At 39.6% G+C, this 7,500-nt stretch overlaps 1 protein-coding gene across 1 annotated transcript in view; it reads right to left on the bottom strand.

Moving 5' to 3' along the window:
• Positions 1–7,500, bottom strand: part of LOC123990452 (runt-related transcription factor 2-like) — a 164,294-nt gene that overhangs the window by 155,730 nt on the left and 1,064 nt on the right. The gene's annotated exons all lie outside the window — the stretch shown is intronic.

The following is a 7,500-nucleotide window of genomic DNA, read 5'->3' as shown; positions in this document are numbered from 1 at the left end:
TGTTAACACACCAAGCAACAGAACCATTGGCTGCTGAATGAGAGGAGGACCGTGCATTCAGACCCTTTCACGTTTTCCACATTTCGTTACTCTACAGCCATATTCAAAAATGGATTCAAACCATGTTTTCCTCATCAATCTACACACAATACCACATTTAGACAAAAAAACAGGTTTGTAGAAATGTGTAAAAGAAATACCTAAAAATACCTTATTTATTATTTATTTATTTATTATTTACTACATGGACCCTATGAGACTCGACCTCGGCCTTGGTCAGGGAGGTGACCAAGAACCTGACGGTCACTCTGACAGAGCCCTAGATTGCCTTTGTGGAGATGGGAGAACCTACCAGATTGACAACCATCTCTACAGCACTCCACCAAATAGGCATTTATGGAAGAGCGGCCAGACGGAAGCAACTCCTCAGTAAAAGGCACACGACAGCCCTCTTGGAGTTTGCCACAAGGAACCTGAAGAACTCTCAGACCATCTGAATATATATTTAGTATAGTTTTATCAAAAAATGATCACTTTTTAAATATTTCACGATTTTATTTTTCTGGAATTCACTGAGGAGGATGGTCCTCCTTATTCTCCTCTGAAGAGCCCCCACTGTTCTCTAGGGAATAATATGCCTGTCGTTTCTCAATGTTGACAGGAGAGCTCCAAACAAAACACAATGAATAAGTTGACAAACTCGTACGTTTAATAAAATAAATCAAAACTTGTTCCTCAAAAGCATAGCTTGTGATCTCACATAAACAACATCGGCCACAGACAGGGAGAATCTAATCTTCGAAGACAATAGAATATAAGTGAGACGTGTAGCTCTCGCAGTCGACAAACTTCATCATTGACAAGCTAAAGATTCATAAACAAACTGTTCCCAAGAAACCAAGACCACTCCATCTAAATCATTTGGAAGTACTATTAACGGTAGGATTGTAATAAAACAAATACATGGAAATAATAAAACACAACGATTAAATCAATTATAAATACACTATAATATTCATGCTAGGGAATGTTGTAAAATAATTTGTTTTCTATTTTTAATGTGCAGTTTTTATAAATAGATAAAAGTAGGAAATATTAAATCCCCAAAAACTAGGAACTGGAACACAGAAGAACCTGAAACCAAATATAACAAAAATAAATAAAAAGAAAGAAAAGAAAGAAAGAAGTAAAAACAAGACAGACAGAGGACATAAAAGGTATGTAGGTATGTACGGGTGGATACGGTATGTAGGTATGTACGGGTGTATATAGTATGTAGGTATGTAGAGGTGTATATAGTATGTGGGTATGTACGGGTGGATACGGTATGTAGGTATGTACGGGTGTATATAGTATGTAGGTATGTAGAGGTGTATATAGTATGTGGGTATGTACGGTATGTAGGTATGTATGTATATAGTATGTAGGTATGTAGAGGTGTATATAGTATGTGGGTATGTACGGGTGTATATAGTATGTGGGTATGTACGGGTGTATATAGTATGTAGGTATGTACGGGTGTATACGGTATGTAGGTATGTACAGGTGTATACGGTATGTGGGTATGTGGGTATGTACGGGTGTTTATAGTATGTAGGTATGTACGGGTGTATATAGTATGTGAATATGTACGGGTGTATATAGTATGTGGGTATGTACGGGTGTATATAGTATGTGGGTATGTACGGGTGTATATAGTATGTAGGTATGTACGGGTGTATATAGTATGTGGGTATGTACGGGTGTATATAGTATGTGGGTATGTACGGATGTATTTAGTATTTAGGTATGTACGGGTGTATATATTATGTAGGTATGTACGGGTGTATATAGTATGTAGGTATGTACGGGTGTATATAGTATGTGGGTATGTACGGGTGTATATAGTATGTGGGTATGTACGGGTGTATATAGTATGTGGGTATGTACAGGTGTATATAGTATGTGGGTATGTACGGGTGTATATAGTATGTGGGGATGTACGGGTGTATATAGTATGTGGGTATGTACGGGTGTATACAGAATGTGGTTATGTACGGGTGTATATAGAATGTGGGTATGTACGGGTGTATATAGTATGTAGGTATGTACGGGTGCATATAGTATGTAGGTATGTACGGGTGTATATAGTATGTGGGTATGTACGGGTGTATATAGTATGTGGGTATGTACGGGTGTATACAGTATGTGGGTATGTACGGGTGTATACAGAATGTGGGTATGTACGGGTGTATATAGAATGTGGGTATGTACGGGTGTATATAGTATGTAGGTATGTACGGGTGTATATAGTATGTAGGTATGTACGGGTGTATATAGTATGTGGGTATGTACGGGTGTATATAGTATGTGGGTATGTACGGGTGTATACAGTATGTGGGTATGTACGGGTGTATATAGAATGTGGGTATGTACGGGTGTATATAGTATGTAGGTATGTACGGGTGTATATAGTATGTGGGTATGTACGGGTGTATATAGAATGTAGGTATGTACGGGTGTATATAGTATGTGGGTATGTACGGGTGTATATAGAATGTGGGTATGTACGGGTGTATACAGAATGTGGGTATGTACGGGTGTATACAGAATGTGGGTATGTACGGATGTATACAGAATGTTGGTATGTACGGGTGTATATAGAATGTGGGTATGTACGGGTGTATATAGAATGTGTAAAATCTGCTAACCATATGACCAATAACATCTGCTATCCATGTGACCAATAACATCTGCTAACCATGTGACCAATAACATCTGCTAACCATGTGACAATTAACATCTGCTAACCATGTGACCAATAACATCTGCTAACCATGTGACCAATAACATCTACTAACCATGTGACAATTAACATCTGCTAACCATGTGTATGTGACCAATAACATCTGCTAACCATGTGACCATTAACATCTGCTAACCATGTGACCATTAACATCTGCTAACCATGTGACCATTAACATCTGCTAACCATGTGACCATTAACATCTGCTAACCATGTGACCATTAACATCTGCTAACCATGTGACCATTAACATCTGCTAACCATGTGACCATTAACATCTGCTAACCATGTGACCATTAACATCTGTGACCATTAACATCTGCTAACCATGTGACCGTTAACATCTGCTAACCATGTGACCATTAACATTTGCTAACCATGTGACCATTAACATCTGCTAACCATGTGACCACATCTGCTAACCATGTGACCATTAACATCTAACATGTGACCATTAACATCTGCTAACCATGTGACCATCTAACATCTGCTAACCATGTGACCATTAACATCTGCTAACCATGTGACCATTAACATCTGCTAACCATGTGACCATTAACATCTGCTAACCATGTGACCATTAACATCTGCTAACCATGTGACCATTAACATCTGCTAACCATGTGACCATTAACATCTGCTAACCATGTGACCATTAACATCTGCTAACCATGTGACCATTAACATCTGCTAACCATGTGACCATTAACATCTGCTAACCATGTGACCATTAACATCTGCTAACCATGTGACCGTTAACATCTGCTAACCATGTGACCATTAACATCTGCTAACCATGTGACCATCTAAACCATGTGACCGTTAACATCTGCTAACCATGTGACCATTAACATCTGCTAACCATGTGACCATTAACATCTGCTAACCATGTGACCATTAACATCTGCTAACCATGTGACCATTAACATCTGCTAACCATGTGACCGTTAACATCTGCTAACCATGTGACATTTGATTTGACATTTCATTTGATTTGAGACCTTCTGATCAGTAGTGGTGCGTGGGTAAGTCCTTGTGGAAGCTAAGACAGTAAGAAAGCCATAGAACAACATACACTATATTGTCAAAAGTATGTGGACACGTGCTCGTCGAACATCTCATTCCAGGGTAATAGATACCACCGTATGTTGTAGATATCTATACAGGGTAATAGTTACTGATACCTGTAGATATCTATACAGGGTAATAGTTACTGAAACGTGTAGATATCTATACAGGGTAATAGTTACTGATACATGTTGTAGATATCTATACAGGGTGATAGTTACTGAAACGTGTAGATATCTATACAGGGTGATAGTTACTGATACCTGTAGATATCTATACAGGGTAATAGTTACTGATACCTGTAGATATCTATACAGGGTAATAGTTACTGATACATGTAGATATCTATACAGGGTGATAGTTACTGATACCTGTAGATATCTATACAGGGTAATAGTTACTGATACCTGTAGATATCTATACAGGGTAATAGTTACTGATACATGTAGATATCTATACAGGGTAATAGTTACTGATACATGTAGATATCTATACAGGGTAATAGTTACTGATACCTGTAGATATCTATACAGGGTAATAGTTACTGATACCTGTAGATATCTATACAGGGTAATAGTTACTGATACATGTAGATATCTATACAGGGTAATAGTTACTGATACGTGTAGATATCTATACAGGGTAATAGTTACTGATTCATGTTGTAGATATCTATACAGGGTGATAGTTACTGAAACGTGTAGATATCTATACAGGGTAATAGCAATGTCTACCTTCCAATGTCTACCTACATTGATGGATCATTAATCCACACACACACACACACACACACACACACACACACACACACACACACACACACACACACACACACACACACACACACACACACACACACACACACACACACACACACACACACACACACACACACACACACACACACACACACACACACACACACACGCACAGCTAAGCCCCTCTCTGCCCTCCCCTCTCTGCCCTCCCCTCTCTGCCCTCCCCTCTCTGCCATCCCCTCTCTGCCATCCCCTCTCTGCCCTCCCCTCTCTGCCATCCCCTCTCTGCCCTCCCCTCTCTGCCCTCCCCTCTCTGCCATCCCCTCTCTGCCCTCCCCTCTCTGCCATCCCCTCTCTGCCCTCCCCTCTCTGCCATCCCCTCTCTGCCATCCCCTCTCTGCCCTCCCCTCTCTGCCCTCCCCTCTCTGCCATCCCCTCTCTGCCATCCCCTCTCTGCCATCCCCTCTCTGCCATCCCCTCTCTGCCATCCCCTCTCTGCCATCCCCTCTCTGCCATCCCCTCTCTGCCATCCCCTCTCTGCCCTCCCCTCTCTGCCCTCCCCTCTCTGCCCTCCCCTCTCTGCCCTCCCTCTCTCTGCCATCCCCTCTCTGCCCTGCCCTCTCTGCCATCCCCTCTCTGCCATCCCCTCTCTGCCATCCCCTCTCTGCCATCCCCTCTCTGCCATCTCTGACACAGTTAGATTACACAGTTAACACACAGTTAACACACAGTTAACACACAGTTAACACACAGTTAAAACACACAGTTAAAACACACAGTTAAAACACAGTTAATACACAGTTAACACACAGTTAACACACAGTTAAAACACACAGTTAACACACAATTAAAACACAGTTAACACACAGTTAAAACACAGTTAAAACACACAGTTAACACGCACAGTTAACACACAGTTAAAACAAACAGTTAAAACACACAGTTAAAACACACAGTTAAAACACAGTTAACACACAGTTAACACACAGTTAAAACACAGTTAAAACACAGTTAACACACAGTTAAAACACACAGTTAAACACAGTTAACACACAGTTAACACACACAGTTAACACACAGTGAAAACACAATTGAAACAGCTATAACACAGTTTTAACAGTTCAAATACTGTTAAAACACAATGGTTCTGTGAGCACCAAACACACAGTATTCCCATGTTCTCTCCTCATCTTGCTTCTCCTTATTTCCTTTCTGTTTTGACTACATTGTTTACATTGTTTGTGAATGTCTTTCCGTGAGTTTTTTTTGGTTCTATAGGTTGTCGAGGTTTAACATGTCGTCTCAGTCTAACAACATCATGGAGTTCATTATCTCACAGTCAGGCTTTTAGACAGATCATATTTACATACCACACGTCACTAAATGAGAATTTATGTTGTTGCAAAATATTCCTTGACTTTAGCTGATCCCCCTCACCAAACTCCCAATCCACATCCCCTAACATTGACACTAACCCAAACCCAGACGCTAACCCATGACCTTGACCATAACCCAACTGACAAAAAAGTCACAAGGTAGTGTAACACAGTAGAGTAACATAGTAGAGTAACACAGTAGAGTAACACAGTAGTGTAACACAGTAGAGTAACACAGTAGAATAACACAGTAGAGTAACACAGTAGAGTAACACAGTAGAATAACACAGTAGAGTAACACAGTAGAGTAACACAGTAGAGTAACACAGTAGAATAACACAGTATAGTAACACAGTAGAGTAACACAGTAGAGTAACATAGTAGAGTAACACAGTAACACAGTAGAGTAACACAGTATAATAACACAGTAGAATAACACAGTAGAGTAACACAGTAGAGTAACATAGTAACACAGTAGAGTAACACAGTAGAGTAACACAGTAGAATACCACAGTAGAGTAACGCAGTAACACAGTAGAGTAACACAGTAGAGTAACACAGTAGAGTAACACAGTAACACAGTAGAGTAACACAGTAGAGTAACACTGTAGAATAACACAGTAGAATAACACAGTAGAGTAACACAGTAGAGTAACACAGTAACACAGTAACACAGTAGAGTAACATAGTAGAGTAACACAGTAGAGTAACACAGTAACATAGTAGAGTAACATAGTAGAGTACCACAGTAGAGTAACACAGTAACATAGTAGAGTAACATAGTAGAGTAACACAGTAGAGTAACACAGTAACACAGTAACACAGTAACACAGTAGAGTAACACAGTAGAGTAAAATAGTAGAGTAACATAGTAGAGTAACACAGTAGAAAAACACAGTAGAGTAACACAGTAACACAGTAGTGTAACATGGTAGAGTAACACAGTAACACAGTCGAGTAACACAGTAGAGTAATACAGTAGAATAACACAGTAGAGTAACACAGTAACACAGTAGAGTAACACAGTAGAGTAACACAGTAGAGTAACACAGTAGAGTAACACAGTATGTGTAACACAGTAACACAGTAGAGTAACATAGTAGAGTAACACAGTAGAATAACACAGTAGAGTAACACAGTATAATAACACAGTAGAATAACACAGTAGAGTAACACAGTAGAGTAACACAGTAACACAGTAACACAGTAGAGTAACACAGTAGAGTAACACAGTAGAGTAACACAGTAGAGTACCACAGTAACACAGTAGAGTAACACAGTAGAGTAACACAGTAGAATAACACAGTAGAGTAACACAGTAGAATAACACAGTAACACAGTAGAATAACACAGTAGAGTAACACAGTAGAGTAACACAGTAACACAGTAGAGTAACACAGTAACACAGTAGAGTAACACAGTAGAGTAACACAGTAGAGTAACACAGTAGAATAACACAGTAGAGTAACACAGTAACACAGTAGAGTAACACAGTAACACAGTAGAGTAACAC

This window comes from Oncorhynchus gorbuscha, linkage group LG12 (genome assembly GCF_021184085.1).
Source record: "Oncorhynchus gorbuscha isolate QuinsamMale2020 ecotype Even-year linkage group LG12, OgorEven_v1.0, whole genome shotgun sequence".
In the NCBI taxonomy this organism is placed as follows: domain Eukaryota; kingdom Metazoa; phylum Chordata; class Actinopteri; order Salmoniformes; family Salmonidae; genus Oncorhynchus; species Oncorhynchus gorbuscha.
Note: the sequence above shows the minus strand (reverse complement) of the source record. Positions and strands in the feature narration are given on the sequence as shown.